Source organism: Teleopsis dalmanni, chromosome X (genome assembly GCF_002237135.1).
Source record: "Teleopsis dalmanni isolate 2A chromosome X, ASM223713v2, whole genome shotgun sequence".
Taxonomy (NCBI): Eukaryota; Metazoa; Arthropoda; class Insecta; order Diptera; family Diopsidae; genus Teleopsis; species Teleopsis dalmanni.
The window spans coordinates 1,922,326-1,945,430 of NC_051848.1; the positions used below are offsets into that span (position 1 = coordinate 1,922,326).

Below are 23,105 nucleotides of genomic sequence, written 5' to 3' on the forward strand. Positions count from 1 at the left end.
CAAATTAAAGTAAATATTTAAGTAAATACGTTAAGCAAAGGAGACTATAAGTAATAACCAAGTATAAACAAAAAACTTAGAAGAAAAAATTACAAAAGAAAACTCACCGCTGTCGCAAATGAAATATAGAACCGAATTCAAAATTTGAACAAAAACTAACTCCACACTTGAAGCATTCATCGCAAAACGCAGTTCTGTGAAAATTCCAAATTACACAAGTGCTTACCTCCTCCCTTTCAGCTTAAACAGTGAAACTATATAAAAGTTTAAACAATTTTTTTACAAAAAACAGAAAAAAATAAAAAAAGAATTCCAGTGGCATATGTGCGGCAGCAGGCGGGCTTCAGACTCGTAGTAATCACGCAACCTGTTGATATCCCTTTGCATGAGACACTCGTACTGGTACTCGTATTCGTACTCATACGAATACATGTTACATTGCAGATAATTTCTTTTTACGGAGTGCAATCAAGTATTATATTGTCCCCTTATGCTTTATACTTCAATCGATGGATGTGTGCAGATTTGTGTACTCAGTACACAGTTTAAAGTATGTACAGACACAAGTGCAAGTGCAATTCTGGTAGCGATGTTCAATTCCACCGAATGACGTTGCATGATAAAGATGGGTAAAATTTATTACTTATTGTAATATAAATAACTAAGATAATTAAGATAACCGATAAAACTTAACAATCCTTTCGACCGCTTTGCACTTAAAGCTTGAGGCTCAAACATCAATGCACCCTCGATCGATATTTGCCTAGAAATTATGTATTTCATCAGAAATTGTTATGAATCACTTTTACTAGAAATGTTTAAACTGTGATGAGACAGTAGTTTCATAAAAATTTTTGTCTTATCAAGCAATCATTATGCATTAATACTGAATATGCATATGTATAAATAATATTCTTTCGGAAAACTTTTCACTTTAAATTGGTACTCATCGAGCTAGTAATAAATTTGATTCAATCAGAATGTTCGGTTTGCATTGTAAATTTTGAAATCCCCCAGTCATATTATAAATGGATTAAAGCGTTTAAGTGTACAAGCTACTTAGTTGTAACTCATTTACCTACAAACAACTTACTTTTTTAATAGAAACACAAAAATTTATATATAAATACTCACTTGCGCTCACCAACACGATTTAGAGATGTACAATTTTTTTCCCAAAAATATATAGACATTGATATGCATTATAAAACGCATTCAAAATCTACAAACCATTTTTAAATCTCTTATTTCATATTATCATATTATACTAAACTAATTCAAAAGGGATTTGGCCCTACTTTCAACCGTCAATGTTCAGTCACCTCTGCTGCTTTTTCAAAAGAATCGGAGAAAATGGGCTTAGTGGAGAATGAGGACAAAACGAAGTATATATAGGCTACAGCAATTGTATAACTCGTACGCCAAACGTGTAGCTAGATTATACTTTTGAAGCTATATATCTTACCACCGCCGTAACTAACAACAATGATGTCAGCCTCTACGTTATTTATTTTACTGCTCCCACCTGTGCTTCTGTACGGTGCAGGAGCTACCACAAAATTATGAAATGGAACTGGAGATGTTCGAAAGAAAAGTTCTTCGTAAGATCTTCGGTTCTGTTCGAATTGACGACTATTATCGTTGTACGATAATCACGATGTCACGGGATTGACATCATTCACTGAATCAACGTTTAGTAGCTTCACTGGTTTGGTCATGTTGTGAGAATGAATGAGGGCGCTCCAGCTCGTATATTAGACTCACCAAGAATAAGATATAGTGCGGTTAGTGTTTTGCTTATAAAAGAACTGTGTATTTCGACTTCTGCTGGATGCCGATTCGTGGATAAAAATATAACTTGTAACATACTAATGAAGTATTTACAATACCCCGAAGGCACAGATTAATTGTACTGCGAATCCCGATCCAATACACAAATAAATAAAATCGCGTTTTGTGCTCTTTATAAGTTCAAAATAATATTATGTTTTCTTAATATGAATAATTGCTAAATACTACTAACGTAAAAATTCATATCGTGAAAGTATTCTCCTTTAAATAGTATATTTTGTTTTGAATTTTAGTTTAACAAACTGTTACGGAAGAAAGAATCAACTATCCTTAAAATTTATAAAGTTTCATTTTATAATAATTTTTATGTATAATGCACGTACTCTTTCTCTTTTTGCTACTTTTATATATTTGAAAATTGTGAAATTAATTTTCTCAGTGTAAGTGAATGAACATTTCCTTCTAAAGCGGCCGTGTATAGTATATACTATATACGTGAGCGGTGTTTAGAGGTTCTTTTTGTTATGGTGACAGTAATTAGTGGTCAGTGGTCATTATAAAATACCATTTAGCAGGGAGAGCGACCATGTATATTAAAATTTTGCTGTAATACTGGATACGTAAGACTGCATATATGGAATGCTTGAATTTGCAGTTGATGATTGGAAGTGCCTGAAATTCGCATATATAATATCTTTTCCTTTTATGTATATATATTTGTTTCTGTATGTATATATGCATGTGTGTTCATTAAGCAAAATACATAAATTCGTAGAGATATGCATGTACATGTAAGCATATTATGTGTAGTTTTATTTGTATTATTTTTCCCTGCCAGGCTTTCAAAATCGAGCTCGCATCGATGACAAAGATGATGGCGATGACTACGGGTATGATGAACGATAAGTTGGAAACAATTTTTTTTGTTTTTTGCATTACTTTTATTTTAGAAGTTTAAAATAATTTCCGCAACAGGTTTCAATGTCTTTTTTTGTAATATTATTTTATTTTTATTTAGATTTTTTTTCGTTTGGTTTTTGTTTTTTAGTACCACAACTGCCACTGCTTGTAGTTAGTTTAGTTGCTTGTCGGCTATTCATTGCACAATGCTTTTTCCCTGCATTTTTCGCTGTTCGCTGTCCACTGCCTGCCGCAAAATTGACGATTTTTGCAGCTAATATACTACAGACAATACAGTACTTATGCCATAGTCTATTAAACTAGTTCCCTGAAAAGTCTCCAATCAAACACCACTTGTACCTACGCCTTACAACAGAATGTTTAGTAGTGCAAAAGAAGTCTAAGGCTTTGGAAAAACGAAACGTTACTCACTCCAATATACTTACATATACATATATACATACATATAAAATCTATATGTATATATAGAATATAAAGGATATATAATGTAATAAAATGAAATTTTTGAAAAATGCAGCTTTTGAAGACAAGTGATGTTGTTAAACGCCAATCAACCATGTGAGCTTTATTCATTTTAAAATTCAAACCCATTGCATCATTTCACATCACATCGCATCACATCACGCAGTACATTGCTTGAAATTGCAGCATTTAGTTGAGCATGCCACTTGAGGGGACACCTATTCTTAGCATTATTAATTCATAGATGAACTCATAATTTTTTCCTATCTTGAATGAAATTTGCGTATAAATTAAAAATTAAATTACGCATAAAACTAGTTTATCCTGTACATATAAAAATTAAAGCTATTAACAGAATATTAATCGAATCTCTCTTTGTTTGCTAGCGTCTAGATTGCGTTCGGATCGCATTCTTGTATGCATTACTCAAACTTAACTTTAAAGTATGCCTCCCACTTCCTCTGATTGTCGTCGTTATTAAACTCTATCGTATAAAAAAACCCATTATTATATGTAGTTTTTGCAATACCTGTGCGCGGCTTAATAATATTAATTATGCTTCTTTTTTTTACAAATGATGCATAACAAAAATTTATCAGTTTATGTCAGAAATCTATAGTTACCTTATCTACAGGGTAAATAACTTCTTACCATAATATTATCGCACTGACAGACTTCGTTATTTAACTACCATTTGCAGGTTCAAACAGTTTGTGGTTGCAATATACAACTTATTTACTCAGTTATCTTCTTTGAAAAAATCGCTCGATTTTTAGCAAAAAAAATAGGTTACATATAATATAGTACAGAATATCGTTATATATACTGCAGAATTTCGGACCAAAGTTTTAGCGAATATAGTTGCATGTTGGTTAAATGCAAAACAACGGCATTTAACCATTTTATCGAAAAGCAAGTGGCGATTAAAGCTTTTCAATTTTACACTATTCAATTAAGCCTAGACAAAATGGGTGCTTCAACATTTATTTTAGATTTTGTGGAAAAGAAAACAAATACGCATCTGATATGTAATTGCTTGGCCTCAGAATTTTCTAAAAATTATATTTACTTTTGCAATGTATTTTTGTCTAGTTTTTACGAATTCTGATTTTATCAGGTGGTACTTAGAGTTCTTATTTAAAAATGTCTTCGTTTCAGTGATTTACTATTTTACAGATTTAATAGCTTCTCATATCATTTTAACCAATTTATTTCCTTCTCGAATATTGTGAGGCTTCCGATATCACTTTCCGATAGTTCTACGAGTTCATCAAAAAACGATTTACCAACAATAGATGTTAATTAGAGATTTAAGGTTTTGGACATGAATGTCTATTACGAAATCTCCGGTTTCAAGGGATATAATATTAACAATTTCCATCCTAGTTCAATTAAAATATTGATATACTTTAATTAAGTTGATTACAAAATATGATTTGAAAAAACTGATGACTGAAGTCAGATATTTAAATTTTTTTTGAATTACTGTATTTTTTTTACATGTAAGAAAGTTTTGGGGCTTATAATTTTTGTATGAGCAAGAATTCATATATACTAGGTGGATTGATAAATACCCAGGCTAAATAATAAAAACGTATTTTTTTTTTTGGAAAATTATATTTTATGCTTTCCCCATTAGCTCGACACATTAAGTCCAACGATCTTTCAACATTTGGATACCTTTTGAATAATACGATTTATTAAGTCCTCCAAAATATACCTCAGTCTTCCATTACACTTCATCATTTGATGCAAATCTCTTTCTCTTGCCAAATTTTTAAGTTTGGAAACATATTTTTAAATTTGGAAGGCAAATCTAGAGAATACGGTGGGTGAGAAAGGAATTTTCGTACCGTCATTCATCTAATTTGGTTTTTTCTTGATATTCTCATTCGATCAATTTAATAATATACAGTAGTAGTCTGATGTTATTGTTTTTTCTTTTCCCAAATAGTCTATGAAAATTATTTAACTTGAAACTCAAAATACTGAAGCCAAAAGCTTTCCAGCCAATTGTTGAGTTCGTGGTCGTTTTGGAGCACTACTTCCGGCTTCTATCCATTCACTGGCTTGTTGCTTTCCCTCAAGTGTGAAGTAATGGATCCATGTGTCATCAATTGTCACTACTTGACTCTATTTACTCATAGTCATCTAGATTGTACATAAAAACTTCCAAACAATGTTTTGAATGACGAAATCGTTGTTGTTCTTGGTCTTTGATTTTTGGTGAGCAAACGCAGCACTCATCTTGCCGAAAGCTTTTTCAATCCGAATATATATGTAAAGTATACGTGTTCTTATGATATGTTTGTCATCTCTATTATCTTACGCAATTCAATTTTTGGATCATTTAACACATTATCGTGGATTTTTTTAATGTTTTTTTCAGTTGTGACCTCTTTTGGACGACCCGGACGCTCTTAATCAAAAGCACTCGTACGACCACGTTTAAATTCAGCTATCCAATATTTTATTGTTATTAACGATCATACAAGGTTGCCGTAAACAGAATCCATTTCCAATTCCACTACGTCATTGTTCATTCCTTTCAAATGGAGGAATTTTATTACTGAACGATATTTAATTTTTTCTATTTTATAAAAAATCGCCAGGGTGCACTATTTCGATTATTTGCAAAAAGCTGACCAAACGTCTGATGAAGTCGAAACTTTGACAGATGTCGCTTAAAACTTATCAGATACACAAAATATAATTGATTTTGTTTTGGTGTTGCCATCTGCTGTGAAGTTGGATTTAATGTTTACGTAGTAATAGCCTGAGAGCGCTGTGAACGAAATCCGCGCCGAGGGGAACATATCGGCTGAATTCATTACTTGAATGTTTCAAATCAGACTGAAAGTAATGCATTTAAAGCTACAAAATGACTATATCCAACTGATCTAGACAAAGAAAAATATTTATTCCGAAGATGGTTTTATCATTAGTTGTTACTTGCCTTCAAATAAATATGACCCCATGGTAATTATTTTACAGTTTCGAAGATGTTCGAGCTACTCAACAAATTTGTTTTTTATTTAATTTTAAATATTTTTTTGTTTAATACAAACACGTATAACAGTAAATGATCAAACACAATGTGATGTTCGAACATTTCTGACTGACTGGCTGTATATGAACCAAACGCTACTGTACAAGCATTGTTGGACATCAAAGTACTCAAAAATTTGAATCACTAATCAACAGACATTCTTACTGCATAGTTTAACTCCTTAAATTATTCACGATAAAGCTCCTGCATAGAAACGGTCTGGCATACAATTGTTTTTGGTCCGTTCGAATCGAGCAAATTAACTTTAGAGTAAGTAAAAAAGTAAATTAACTAAGGGATTTAACGCTAAGATTATGCAGTTTTGGCTTTATATTATTCTTTGTATCTTAGCAAATTTAAAATGAGTCATCTGTTGTGTGGTGACATATATTTTTCTTAGAATCCTGCATTCAGAAACGTATATATATGGGAGTTATTAAAATTTTGTACATGTGTATTTTTTACTCACATGTGATTTTGGATATTGATTTTAAATCATGATAGTAGGTTCTATTAGCTGTTTGTTAACTTTCTTAGCACTAAGTTCCATCCCATATTAACAAAATGTATCCAGCATTTGAAAGCGAGCATTATCTACAATGAACGTATATTAACTTCTTCCAATTTATCTTAATAATTTATGCATCACCATCAAAATGCTTCTAAAATCTTTACATATCTTTATATGTTCTTATGTTTAATATTTTCAATTTATTACTTAATTTTGTAGGTTAAAAACGTCAGTGCAATTCCAATAACAAAAACAAGAAAAGGGAAATGAATGAGAAACAACTCATTTTTTGTTTTGTGAAAGAAAAAACACCTTTAATCCGTATTCATTCATAACTTAATTTAATTCAAGAAAATTTTTAAATGCACCAAAGCAATTTATAAAAGTAATATATTGATTAATTGAATGGCTTAAAATTTTAGTCACTTTCTGTTCAGCCGCAGTTACTGGCACAACTCAAGCGCAGCTCAGGCACTTGCCACAAACCAAAATAAGGGCCAACAGACGTTCTGTACATGCGGCGAGTCTTTATGGGTTTTTGTCATACAATAGATACAATCGAAATGCATATTCATGTGTAAAAGAATAGAAGCTTTAAATAAATGAGCGCGAAGACTGTGGACGCAAGACTACGGCTTTGACTGCGACTTTGACTACGGCGATAATTACGACTCTATACGATTTTCACAGCACTTCTGCATTTCTATTATCTTATCTATTCTTTCTGTCTGTATTTGACTGTGTGTGCGTTTCTATTGAGTTCCTGCCGTTAGTGCACTGACTGTATTTAAATATTGTTGACACAGTTTCCTCTATAATAATAATAAAAACTAAAAAGACAGACAGTCTGATAAACCGAAAACTAGACAGATAGACAATAGGCCAAATAAAGAAACAAAAATAGATTGAAAACTTATGAAGGTGTGAAAATGGTTTGCACAGAACCTATTACTTTTTTAAATCATTACAACGTTTTTAATCTTGTCTAGTTCTAAGCTTTTCCTCCCACATAAACTTGAAATTGTTATTTAACAGAAATTTTATTGAAATATGTTAGCTTAAGTACTTATTATGTTATTCCGTCGAATGTTACACATATTTCCAATTCTCAAAGTCTACTGGAATTCGTTTTGAAACCAAGTTATTTATGGCGCACTTGTTACTATTATTAATCACAGACATTATAGATATTTGCATACGAGCAATTAATGTTATTTGAATATAGCAAAAATGGTAATCGCACACAGAGGCAATTATGAAAAGCGGACTAATTTATAATGTCTGCAACTATTTACAATATATTTTAATAACAACTTATATAACTTATAACTTATATGTAGAATTTGTTCTCACATCCGAATTTAAATGTTAAAACCATAATGTATGAAGTTTAAGTATTCAGAATGTATGCATCTTTAATCAAATAGGCATGTTACATTATTATATATAATGACGATTTTAAAAAAAATCTAAAGTAAATGATCTAGTGTTTGATGCCAGTGATCAAATAAAATTTTGCCAGCAGCTGAACTCAAATAATTATAACTAATTAATTATTTATATATATTATTTAAAATTGTTTTTATATAAAAAAATACTTCTTATCGAACTTGGTATTTTATTATATTGTATACGATACGGTGAGAAGTAAGCCTCATATCTACGGATCATGAAAATATTAAAAAAATCTTTAAATAAAAACATAGTTGTTGGGTCAATATCTTTAAAAAAATCTATCTTTAATACACAAGAAACATTCAATACTATGCGTTAATAGATAATATAACAAAAAGATTCATTATATTTTATATAGACATGTCACTGAAGAAAAACGAATCTTAATCAGACTGCTATCGTCAAGTGAGAGATAATCATTTTTATCATTCACAGGTTAGCTTTAAATTAAAATAGAAAATTACAAAAAATATATGTATCCGCTAAAATATGGAGTGTTATTTTATAATAGGCGTTTTACATATTGTTAGGGAGATTTCGAAATCCATAATATTTAAAATAATATGCATCAACATAACCTTGACATGTTGCTGCTGTCAAGAATTCTGTGTAGTATAATAAATTAAATGGGAGAGTAAATCGAACCACAAGTACATTAAGCGATTCACTTATAGGCAACTAGAACGAAAAAGGCAAAGAAGATATCAGCCGCGATGTCATGGTGCGCCATCAAAGTGTGCCATTTAAGAAACAAAAAGAAAACACTAGAGTCAGTGCGTACTAATTTTACATGTAGGCATCTACATAATTTACTACAAACAACTAGTATCTACTACAAAGTAGTAATATGTCATAGCCTTCTTCAAACAAATTTGGATATTTAAGAAAGAAATTCTTCTGATCTCTCTGTAACTATAAATAATTCCCTCCGTTTTTATTATTTTCTTTTTTTACATTTTCCCTTTTCAAACAAATTTTGCAATTTAAAATATGGACTTTACTGATCTGTGGCTATAAACATTTAATTTCTCCGGTGTTTTTTTATTTATTTTTCGTTTATTTCTGCTTTAGAAATTCTTTTTATAACTCATTCAATTTTTATTCTTCTACTCTTTTATTTAGCAATTTGTTTAAAAAGAGATAAACTTTTCTGATTTTTGAATCTTAATATTAAATTCCTTCCATCAATTACTTTTAATTGCTTAACAAAAAAAACAAAAAAACGTTTACAGAAAATACTTCAACGCTCTATAATCATAGTATAATTAGTATAATCCTAGGCGATTTCGAGTTACCTATAGGTAATTTCCATTACTACTATACTAGAATATAGAAAAAAAAATATATAAATATATTTCTTCGGTATAATCAGCAAATTAACAACTTTTATAAGCTTATATCTAATAGTAATAATAGTTGTAATAAAAGTATAATTTTATAATATTATACCTAAATAGAAGCTCGAATTAGGCAAATGAACAAATTTAATCAAGCGTTGAGCCCACATGATAATCAAAAAGTATGACATCTTCTGTCCTGTTTTGATCGCTTCTTGCTGTACCAACAAGAAATTTTTTGAGAGATAAACTTGTCGACTAATAGGGGTTTCATCTAACGACTATCTATCCTTTCGCGAAAAATCCTACAGAAAAATTCTACTCACAATAAAAGTAATGTCAGTATTAATATGCAGGTTACTCACAATATTGAGTAACGAGCTCAGTAATCGATCAACATGGTAACTTTGTAAAGTGTCAACAACAACATACATGTACTCGAAATGTGATTGCCGCCTTGCACTATCTAAGCCGGTTACCGAGTTCGTATATTCGAATTCTTAGTAAACTTATTTAACAGTTTGCGATGCTCAGTCTTGTAATGATCAATTTTTGCAGCAGAAATAAAATTGATCTTACAGCGATGAGAACCTGGGATAAGTAAGTAATTAAAACCAATGAATTGCATATATTTCATGGATATTAACTTGAATCCTCACGGCTGATCCACAGTAATAATTTCAGTGGAGTTCTATTTTTGAATAAGATGCAACACTGGAAGTAACCTGAAATTATAAGAAAATATATTTATATAAAACAGACAAATATATATCAGTAGAATAGTAATATTAACATACCTTCTCTGTTTATCCGCCCAACTTTATTTTAAATAAATTTTAATAATTAAAACACTAGCACCCAAACCCATTTATAAAAATCAACACAAAAATAGCAACGAGAGAAATGTCATCTTAATTGTTTTACATTTTCGTTTTGATCGCCAAAATTTTCAGCGGAAAATAGAAAAAGCTGAGAGTACTGCTTAAACATCGCACGCAAGGTGAAATAAAAAAAAGAACCAACAGAAAAGCCAACTAAGGCTCCCAAAAGTCTGGATATAAAACAACCAAATATCTAGTGAGGGGAAAGGTTGAGTTCATGGACCGTGAAACGGCTAACCGAAAAATTCTGATTCAATCAGTTACAAAAAATAGGATAAAATGGCCAGGCTGGAGAACAATAGTTCTTTTTGGTTTGGTTTTTGTTACCTATGAGAAGTGCGTGGTGTGACGACAGTGAGTTATACAGGTGAAATCAAGACAAATTTCGAATTTAACCAAAAAAATCATTATTAAAATAATCTAAGTAAAATTATAGACAACAAATTTAATAAAAAGAATCAGTAAGACTGCAGTGTAAAACATTATGTTTAAAAAAAGGCCGAACGTGAAAAATAAAATAATCTAATTTCAATTATAAACCAGGATTTTTTTTTTAAAAATCAGTAAGACTGCAGTGTAAAATATATAACGTGAAAACCAAATCGAAATATTATAAAATAATTAAAGTGTAAATTGAAGGCAACAGATTTACCGATCCCGCCGCCTGTAAAAATTATTCAAAAGAGTGCGGCGCGTTGTGTTTTTTTTTGTTTCTGAAGCTTTACTAAAACTACAACCTATCGCCAAAGGGCTCTAACATATGCTGATCCTTTGCCGCCGCAAATACCAATAATCCTACCAATAATCATTAGAGCGATATCTTCGGTACCTGCTTTTCCTCGCAACATCAAAAACTCTTATTTCTTAGCTCTTATTTTTTATCGTTCTACCATGGAAGTTTGATTTGTTTTTTTATTATTAAAATAACTTATGATTATAACATATTTGTTTATTGTACTTTATGTAAGCTTACACTTCTGAATTGATTTTTTTTCGTTTATTTTTTAGTGATAGTTCTCTAGCATATTAGTTTTATTCCCTCTTTGTTAATATTTATGATAGATAAAACCAAAAATACATAAGATTTGTTCCACAGGTAAATGCACAGCAGTGAAGCGGTGACGTCATCTCAACAACTGCGGTGAGTACCTCTTGGTTTTTTTTTGTGTTTTTTTTGTATTTTTTTTTTGAATAATTAAATATTAACGGAAGGGAATAAAGAATTTAAAGTGCATTGCTATTGAAACCTTTCTTTTGTAAATTTAAAAAAAAGAGAAAAAATAATATATTTATAACTTCGAAAGTTTATATAAGTGGTAGTTTTTTTTTATCATATAAGAATTTCTTTAGTAGTAAATTACAGTACATTTTTTTTGTAGTACTTTGAAATCGTAAATAAAGTTGAGTGCATAATTTAAATAGCTGTGTCACACATTTTAATTAAATACCAATTATCCAATAAGATTTTGTAAATCTTGCATTAAAACCTTGGTATACCCTGAGTATACCCTCGTTACAGTCTATAAGAAATTAAGTTGAAAGAGAAGTTCATTTAAATTCAATAGTTGATAGACTTTGGGCAATCCTACAAATATGCAAACAAAAAAAAAATTTTTTACAGATCATAATTCATATGAAATTGTTATAATTCTTCTAAATATAAATGACCTTCATATGGATAAATTGAAAAGAATTTGAATTTTATCCACCTAAGAAATCTATTGAACTTTTTTTATTTTGATTTTTTTTATTTATTTTTTCATATTTTACACATATTTTGGTACGACATCTCCCCTGCAACCGTTTTACTCGTTTCTGTTCTACTTCTCTTTGGTGCGCTCTCAGCGACTCTCATTACTTGGGTCTTTGTTTGTGGTATTTCAGTTTTCAATTTGTTTCTTCGGGTTACTTGGCTTTCTTGTGTCTTGTATCTTGTAGTATCGAACGTGATTTGACATGTGTTGTATAGGTTTTCTCGAAGCAATTTTTATTATATCACCTAAGCGAAAAGTTATTTTTCAAAAATAAATAACAAATATATTATAACAATAAAAAGTGTTTACGAATATCAATTTATAAGTGAAGATAATTAAACATAAGCAAGACTTTTGGATTTCGTGAAAAGTATCTAAAGAAAAAGTAACCGCAATAATACCTGTTAGACTTTATATTATTATTTTTATTACTTTTTTTCGTATTTATTCACTCTACCGTTTGTGTCCGTATATTAATACAAGTGTGGTTGTGCTCAGTTCAAGTATGTGTATCTGTATCTGAAACTAAAGATTATATGAGTTTCAAGTGTGTATACCAGCTAAATTGTCAGTACTAGACTTGGGCAAAAAGTCAAAGAAACAAAAAAAAATCAAAATAAATAATTTGTAAATGAAATATTGCAATAAAATAAAACGAATTTTCAGTATTTTATAAATACCAATATATAAAAAATAACAAAAAAAACTACCAGAAGTACAATTAATAGAAATCAGTGACTATTTCTTACTTTTTACAAATTTCTTAAAATGCCGGATTTTTGTTTTAGTGCAAAATATCAAATTTATACATTGTAGAGAGTAAGATTTATTTAGGTTTCCTTTTTTTACACTTTTTTTATTATGCTTGAAATTAGATAAAAGTAAAATAAATATCTTAAAAAGTTGACTTTGACTCTTTGGCGAAACAACATTTTGCTAAGATTTTCAGAGATAAATGTTCATAAACTTATTTCCTTAATAAAACTTAGTAGAGTACAAAGTTGGAAATAATATTTTAGTAGTTTATTAACGAAATCAATATTAAAAAAGGGGCACTAACCTTAACACCAAAGGATGCCAGTAAATGCTATTTAAAAATTTCAGATAAACTGTTTTTTATTGTACGGAAAGCTGTTTTTATCTTTTATATAATTTCATTGTTGAAATTATATAAATTTATATACATATTTAAAAGTTTTTTTTTGTTTATTGCTTCACGTTTCAATTAAATTTAATTGTTAAACGATTTTTATGATTTTTTAAATTAAATTTTCATCCTAAAAACATTTCACCATTTCTCTTCTCTATGATAGCGAAATTTCATTCCCCAAAAGACTTAAGCAACAAACCCGTGTCTTCTTCAATTTGCACGAAAACTAAATATTTTCTTAAAGTCATCAACATTCAATTATTACAAAAAGCTATTCTTATTGTTTAAAAAATGAAGCAATAATTATTGTATTAGTCAAAGTCAATCAATTGTTACATCACTCAATAAAGTTAAAAAAGTTTTATTCTATATCAGAAATCAAATGCTTTAAGTTATGCATTTGTATTATTACAGAATTATTATTACAGAAATGAAGGCAAGCATAGAAGTAGAAGTCAGAAAGCAGGAGAAGGAAAGAAGAAGCTGTTAATTAATTTTACAATAAAGTCCGAAAAAATGGCTTAACGATAATATCAGTAATATATTTGGTGGAAATTTTGTAATTTGTTATTAATACAATACTATCTGCAGTTACCTGATTAAACAGATAATGCTATGATACGATGAAGATATTTATAATATATTTCTTCTTCTCTACTTAATCAAACACAAGCTAGAGTCTAAAGCACTTTTACTCAATAGTGTCTGTGAGCATTTAGATCATAGCATCTGGCTGTCCAGACCAGATGCGATCGCAGGCTAATACAAATCACTGTACAAAATGAAAATTTGCGTAGTTGTAGTAGATTAAAATCATGTCCCGGGCCGCACAAACATTAGCCGGGAACCATACTTTGGACAGCCCTGATTTAGATGATTCACTGTAATAAGAGCTCCGTTGAATCCTAATAATAATTATTTGAAGACCAGCATATCTTCCTAATGGAATATCCGTTGAATCCTAATAATAATTATTTGAAAACCAGCATATCTTCCTAATGGAATATATACTTTAATATACCTTTACACACTCTCAACTCTCAAGTCTTTGCATATGTCTTCATTTCTGATGTACCATGGACCTAAATGAAATGTAGTTTAGCTCTAATTATTTGCTTATAAAAAATAATTTTATTTTTGAGACTCAATTTTTCTTGTGTTAATGATTTAAGAGCATTTAGAGTTATATTACAAGCCAGTTATTTGACCTTTATATTCGTTAATCAAGTATGTCTTCTGTCAAAAGTTAGGCGTAAGTGTTGTACTCCCATTCTATTTCCATATTATTGACTTTTCTCTTCCTTGGATTTTGATTTCTACGTCTTGTAATGAACCTAGCCTTCGTCTTTTCTTACTTCAATTCTCCACCTTCGGAAGTAACTTATCAGGGATATTCACTCTATATTGAATGGTTTTCTATATATTTGTAAGAAGACATCTAAAGAGAGTACTGTATTAATATTGCCTTTAATTTCTTAATTAATGATGTCTATTTCTTCTTTTGCGTAAGAAGCTCGCACATTTGCTGATTGTAGTTAATTTTATTTACAATCAATAGAAGTCAGTCAAAAAAGTTGTAATATTCTCATTTTCAACAAGAGTCAATATTATTTTTATCTTACATTGGTGTGTTAAAGCTAATTAAATTCACAAAAAGGATAACAGAATCCGATTGCTGATCATATTCTAATATTTTACAGTATTGGGTCTTACCATTCAGAATAAAAATCAATACATAGACTGTGATTCACATTCTGATTATAAATAATATACTCCTTATCGCCGAAGTTAAAGAAATTTTAGGAATGCTGTGAAATTATTTCATATAGCCAAATCTGAAAACGAGTACCCCTTACTAAATATTACTTTTTCTACCAAGAGCACAATACTCATAGAAATTGTGATATAAAGTGATACAGTTTCACATCTGATATACGGGTGAGTTGGTGTATGGTTTTGCAGTGTCCTATTAAAATTTAAAAATATGTTCAGTTATACTAAACAATGCTTAACTATAGAAAACTATCATATAATGATGATCTAATTTTAAAATGCTAATTATTCCCAGTAGCTTATGGTCCCTTTTTCATATTACTACTTTCTCTCTATCGTTCTCTTTTTCTGTCCTTCTTTCTTTTCGTATTTATTTATCGTCGTTTTTTACTTAACTGAGTAAATAACGGGTTTCAGAAGTCGTGACCATGCTTCGGACCGCTTTTCCAACGATTAATGTCACAGATGAAGCAAACTGTAAGACAATGGCACTGCACAAATTAGATAATTTCAGTTAAATAGAAACATTTCTATCTTAACAGTTAAAATATATTAATAATATGTATAAATATAGTGTTAACATTAATTTAGGTGGATTGGGAGACTTAAACTGCTCAATTCATCCTCCTCCTTATCTACATGTCTGAACGCGGTAAACAATTATTAACCTGCTTACTTCTAATTATTATACTTTTAGTAAAACTTGGTAGATAGCCACAATATATATAATATGTATGGTTCTACATACATGAAAATATGTGAAATAGTTTCCCATCAGTATATTTAATGTAATATCATGAATTATTGCTATAGCATTTCTATTATCCTATTCTATTCTTATACCAAATCAGATATCCTTAGATAGATATGTATATATAATTTTAATTAAAGAAATACCCTTCTGCTTTACTGGATTCTTTAACTTATTTTAAATTCATCTTAATCATTTTAGTTAACGTTTTTTTTTTCATACTCGCTTTCTCAGGAGCAGGAAAAAAATAATATTTAATGTAATTCTAATATTAACATATTTAAAATATTATTTACATAAATAACATTTCTAAATTAACAGTCAACATTTTAGGTCATGTCCAAAATACATAATTTTCGCAAATATCTTAACAAATAAAAGCGAATTAGTATTTAAATATTTTCAAATGAATGAAGAATAAAGCACAAATAGTAAAGAAAAGCGAATACACACTGGTACTTATTAAGAACAAACTATGGAAGTATATCAACCGGTTATAATCGTCATATATGGCATATCATTTGCATATGAAATGACCTCTTATCGCTACTTATTTCATCAAATCATCATAATAGTCATTTCCACACATTTAGGCATTCAAGAATTCCCCAGCAATATCTAATGCTCGATACACAGTACCAGTGTTCCAATATATCGCAGCACTCAACACAACATTGCTTAACGCAGAGATTAGCGCAGAGTGCGGCTTAATATTGAGTACCATGCTATTTGGTTCCTATCTTCCTCTCTTCTTACTTGACTTAACTTCACGTTTACACTTTACTCTAATCTACTCTACTCTACTCCACTCCACTCCACTCCACTCCACTCCACTCCACTCCACTCCACTCCACTCCACTCCACTCCACTCCACTCTACTCTACTCCACAGTATTGTTGAATTCTGTACCATTTGCTTATCAACATTTTGTGTGTGATCTCGTTTCATAGATTTTTGTTGTTTCAATATAGAGTTATCTCTGAATTTTATGTAGCTGAGGGAAGCACAATAAGTTAGCTATTTTTATATATCAAATATTCTTTTTATATTTAATATGCCTTCTATTTTCAATAAAAAAATTATTTTTAATTATTTTTGTGCATATTTTCTAGTTGTCTTTTTTTTATTTTTATTGTTATTATTATTATTTTTATTGTTATTATTATTATTTTTATTTTTTATTGGGTATGTTGCTTTCGTAGATTCTCACTATTTCACACTCTTAACAATTTCTAAATATACAAAGTTATTACTCTATTATTCAACAACGGATCGAATCGAATCGAGTCCTATTCCAATCGTTCGTTTGCCATAAAGCAGCTACGTACGTACATATATGTTAATGATCATTAAGCATTTAAACTTGTGGATAATGATTATTTTGTTAAACAGATTTAGGCCCACACAACCCGTACGAAAACAAAGCAATTACATTTACATGTGCTCTTTGTATTGCCTACTTGCACTGAAGCCCAACAGCTCCGGTGCTTCAGTGCTTGCTGCTAGGTGCGTTGTGCTCGGTGCGCGGTGCTCGATTGGTGCTGACTGTCGCTTGTTGCTTGGGAACTCGGTTGGATGATAGGTTCGCTGTGGCTAGATGCAGCCTGCAGGCCTAAACAGCAACAACGTTGGCGACATTTACGTTAACATTTAATGTCTGCAGTTGTGCTTTTTTATGTGGATTCGTTATGTGCCCATAAAATGTGTCGATACTATAATCTTCCAATAATTTTAATACATTTGTATATTCACATAACTATTTGTTGTGTTATGATTTGATTAAAATGTATTTTTATTATTATTTTATTTTTATTATTATTTCATTTTTATTATTATTTTATTTTATTATTATAATTATTATTTACTATTACAATTTACAATTTACTATTTTCGTTTTCCTTTTATTTATTTCTATTTCTGTTTTTTGTTAAGTTTAATTTTATTATCGTTTCTTTTTGTCTTTAGAGGTAGCGGAATTTAAAAAAGTCGTAAAAATTGATTTATTATGGGTTTTCCTACAAAGGAAAATTATTCAAGAAAAAGCCTGTGCCCAGTTCATAATTAAAATTCAAAGCAAATTTAAACTCGGTTTTTGTGAAGCTCAACAAACATGTTTAGAATGTTTTTATTTAATCTGTAATTTTTAAGCTGATATTCAAAATTAGGCAAAATATTTATCTTCGAAGAAAAGTGTGTTAAAGTACTTAAATATTATATTTGGAATTTGTAGCAAAGTTGTCGTAAAGGTACTTGAAGCACTGTTCGCCCAGTGTTGCCAAGACGAAAAGATTTTAATTTTCGCATTTCTTGAAAACACAACAAAACTAAAAACTGAATATAGTTTCAGTCTTTTAAAGAATATTATTAACTTGTGTTGTGTCTTACTTTTCCTTTAAACTTAAATTATGTTTTCACTTCAGGTTTGATGGCATAAATACTGTTTTACTCCAAACTCCAACACGTTTTATTCATATTTTGTACTTAGTAAACACTTCTCATACCATATGTTGACTTCAATTTTTTTATGGTTGTCCGAACAGTGCACAATATTTTGCGAAGCTTTCCATCATCTAACCTGTCATGTTAGATTATTATAATAGATAGAAAAAATGCAATATGATATTGGTTTAATAATATTTCTAGAGAGTCTTCTAAGCTAACTTAAATAACTACAGGTTATCGACAAAACAAAAAATTATTTGTTGGTACAAGAGAAACTTATCAACGCTTTTTTCTAAATTTGAATGAATCATCCATAAATTTAAGAGGTATATAAAGTTTCTATTTTTATCCGCTTCTTTTCAAAATTACCAAGTCCAAATTGAAACAGAGAATGTACTGATATCTAAAATTGGATATCTAAAAAATAAAATGCTGAGTTCACACTGACAAGTTGTAAATATTTAAGACTTTTTTTTTAATAGAAAACTTCGTTATGAAATCGAAGACCGCTTCTCATTATATTACAATCTATGGTGAATATTGTGTAGAGGCGTTAAATGTAGAAGTGCCTTCGATTTGTAGTGTAGAAGAAGAAGTCCTTAAAAACTTTAACGCCTCGAGATACTTGCATTTTTAATCGTAATTGGTGCTTCTATTCTGTTTATTGAAACAGCTAAAATTTTACAAAAGATAGAGACTAAATGTATTTCAAGAAATCACTTTTGTCAGATGTAAGCCAAGGAACGAATGTTTTGTGATATGGAAATTTTCAACACTTACAGGTTTTTTTCAGTTGATATGTAGAAATAAAATACTCATTTTCAAGTATTACATATATCGTTGTAGACCGTCATAGAAATTAGTAGAACATAGTAAATAGAATGACTATGGGAAGCTGTGTATATTTCATTCACTTCTGAATTTTTACACATTTGTACTACTCGTACTTGTACTACAAGCATTATCTAATTCGAAATTGATTACTTTGTTTGCTATCCGCAAACACTTACTATATATGTACTTATAGCAGCCATAATGAATGAAAATAGAATTAAATCTTTTTAAATTAAGAAAGGTGTTTTGCTGCTACATTGCCCTTCATGTGGCAATAGCTTATATTCATACAGAAGTTTCTATGAATAGGGCATTATGGCCCTCTAGCTCATCAGTGTGCTTGTTTTACGCTATATTTATATATCTAGGAATCCAAACCACAGTTCCTTTGAAACTTTTACTTAATAAATTTGGAAATTACCTAAATTTGTGATATATGATGGATGAGATACATACTGCTGAAACAGTTTTGATAGTTGCCTGTCTGTCAGTGAGAGCATAGAGTTTCTTTTCTAGAAATTCATATTTGAAACGATAGAGCAGGTTTCTAGGATGACGAAAGCTTTTGCCTAAAATATGAAGTTGAAGAGTAATAAATTGTTGGCAATCACTTGATATCCTTTCTCTTACAATAGATTATATTTATGCTACCAGGCCACCGAAGGATCCAGATTTTGAAAAATGTATCGATATTATTAGAATCTTTCATTAAAACATTATTGCAACAGTTTTCAATCCCACATGCCTATTTTTTAAGGGCCACCATTCCATACAGTGACCTCAATGCAGCTGTTACTGTACAAACTTCACAGTATATTCAGAGTAATTCATATTTCCACACTATTTCTGTTCCTATTTAGGTACATCTCTTTTAAGATTATATACAGTCTACGAAAATCAACTTTTCTTTCTTCCAATAACTTTACTACATATTAGGAATTCTCCTGATGAAGGCAAAAGCGAATTTGCTGAAACACGTGTAGAGATACACAAAAAAAAAACTTTAGAAATAAAAGTTAATATATTCTAAAAAAACAAAAATAACCGCATTTACTACATGTTTACAGAAATTTAATTTTTCCAGCCCTTCGTTGTTATGATTTTATGGAGGAACTACAAAAGGTTTCTTTATTTTATTATTATTTCACATAAAAATATCAAACGCATTTATTTTTTACTTTAATTTAATTTTTTATTACTTGATTTAAGTATTATATACTGCTTTGTTCTTTTATTATTATTTTTATTTTTCGTTTTTTTTTCTTTTTTATTTTTCGTTTTGACTTAATTTATGCATGCTAACAAAGTTATTAAAACATAAACAAGTATATAGTTAAGGGTCATTATTCCCCCACAATATAGGTCATAAAACAGTGCGATGCCATAAAAATCCCAACAGGATGGGAATTTTATGTTTAGGAGTATTGTTTTAAATAAAGCATAAAAATCACATTTACGTGAGGTTTAACATTTATTTTATGCATACAAAATAACATTTAAGAAACATAAAATGTAAAAAAATTGACAATAAAAAAACGAATAAAAATTAATTTTATATATATTTTTAATGCTTCCATTAATGTGTTTCTGTTATTAGCGCTCTGGTTTTAGTGCTTCGGCGCAGCATTTTCATTCGTTTGTGCTCCTCCGCACAGGCGCAAAGAAAAATAATTTCAATTTTTCACACAAAATAATATTGTAGCAACAATAAATACATAATGCTAATGAAATAATAACAAATGAATGCATAATAACGAAAATTGCTTCAATGGGATAGACAGCACACCGATTGTTGCTCCCACATGTTCGTGTATGACGTTGTTTAAATACTTATTGGATGCTTGTTGGATGTGCTATGTTTGAGTTCGATGTAGCTTTAAATTGTCTGCAGAGTTGTGTGGAGCAGATTTCTCTCAAGTTTGTTGCTGTTAAGCTTCGGATGGTGAGGAGAGTATCCGCTGTGCTCATGCTCTTGCTTGAATTTGATTTAAAATATTTTTTTATAGGCGTATTAACGTTCACGTTCAAATATATAATCTGCATAGTATGTTAACTCTATAAATGTATTTTTACTTCATAAGCGAAGTGATTTCTAACAACAACAATTCTATTTTTATATGGCTGTTTTTCACATAATCGTTTCAACGCAAGTGCACTCTTCGTGGTATTACAACGGGTCCATTATTTGTGGTCACGTGAGTTTAGTGCACATTGCTGCCACTCCAATGTCGACTAACCTAATGTCAGTACAATTATTGATTTGTAGTTGTTGTTCTCTAAAAAACAATAAAATTTACAAACCACTAGAAATTTGAACAACCAAAATTGATACAGTAATTAAAACGGCTGATTAACGCCTAGCACTTGTGTTTGAGGATTAATCTAACAAATATTTTCAAGGACCATTGATGAAGAATTAGGCATTTGGCATTCAATGGGCAAGCACTGACCCCCGGGTCTTAGCAGTATCAATTAGTTATATGGCTAATAGAGTAGTAGACTCATTAAAGTCTGCATAAGTTCTTTGTAGGCGAATGCGTTAGTTGGAAATGTTTCATTATATCTCAATTATCTCAACACTTTTATTGAGTATTTTACGAATTTAGGAATTGAGAGACTTTTCTGTTCATTTATTTCTTCTACGTTATGATAATGTGTTATAACATTTAAGATTCCCTTTACTCTAGGTATGTAACACTTTTCACACTTTTCATTTTTGTCAATCTCATTTTGGGAGCGTGGTCAGTAAATAAATACGCTTAGAAAATGGTGTGTTATTTAATACTTCCCAATATTGAACTCAGCTACCTGGAATTAAATACCAGATTCTAGGCCCGCTTCTATTTCATCTGATTCTACACATAATCTGAATTCCTTAAGAATTAACTTTATCCAAAGTTCAGAGTTTTGAATAGATTTGTCACCTTTAGTATTCTTACTAATTTTACTTAGCAGATCACCGGCACGAAAAGCTGTCATTCAGTGAGTTTTTTAGTAATTTAAGTGGTATACCAGATTGACAGTCATCAAATACTTCTAAATAGTGTTAAAATATGTGGGAGATTTCATATGTTACCTTGCATTTTCTAGAACACATATGGTTACATAGTAATTAGTTATATAGAATTAAAAATAGACCCTTTGTTGTATTATTAATTTTTATTTACTCTCATGACTGGTAAATAATTATTCAGAAAGAATTTTTTTTATTTTATTTTTGTTTTTTTTTTCGTCTTTTTTTTTCGTATAAATGTAGACGGTTCCTTCAGACCTAATAGGACATTTTTTCATCAGTTATTGAAAATATTTTCTGATATTATTTTTATTCATTTCAGCTGCGTTCAAAAATCCAGGTATATTTTTTACTGCACCCATTCAAATCAAAGTATAAAACAAACTAGTTTGCAACACCAATGATATTATCTTGCGTAATTTACAAGTTTATTTGAGTGTACAAAAGTAATTTAACGTCATACTTCGCAATACTAAACTATCTTTTGCAGATGCGTTATTGAAATTTAAAATTGAAATGATTACCTGAAATCCAAACTCCATAAGTCCACAAAAAAACAGTGAAAAATACTGAGAACCACTGACAATTAGTCCATATGCACGCTTATAAATTTTGCAGCTTTTTTTATATTCATTTTATATTCGCTGATTATCTTTAGGGAGTTCCCAGAATTAACAAGAGTGGAATTAAATTATCACTTCTGATGACAATGTATTTCTCGCACCATTTCTACTCATATAACCTAGCATGCAGCTTTTAGTAAGACATGTATCTTGCATTTACTTGTTCTTTTTGCCCATTTACTTGTTTTGACACACTTGCTAACACGCTCTTCTCTATGCAATCATTCACTCTATTCAAAAGTTATTCATTTACTTGCAATTGGTAAATTTATGCATTTGATACAAAAACCAAATGTTTATCTGTGCGATAATAAAAAGAACAATAGCAATCACTTCTCTCGGGAAATCGCTTTTAAAT

General features: G+C 29.9%; 1 protein-coding gene across 2 annotated transcripts in view; it reads left to right on the forward strand.

The window, feature by feature from the left end:
- Positions 1–23,105, forward strand: part of LOC119687517 (protein limb expression 1 homolog) — a 96,441-nt gene that overhangs the window by 66,761 nt on the left and 6,575 nt on the right. Inside the window, exon 1 of one of the 2 annotated variants that reach the window (XM_038101854.1) lies at positions 11,502–11,548. The exons of the other annotated variant lie outside the window; for it this stretch is intronic. The gene's annotated coding sequence lies outside the window, so the exon portion shown is untranslated. Of the gene's footprint in view, positions 1–11,501; positions 11,549–23,105 lie in introns of those variants that run through there. 2 annotated transcript variants of the gene reach the window in all.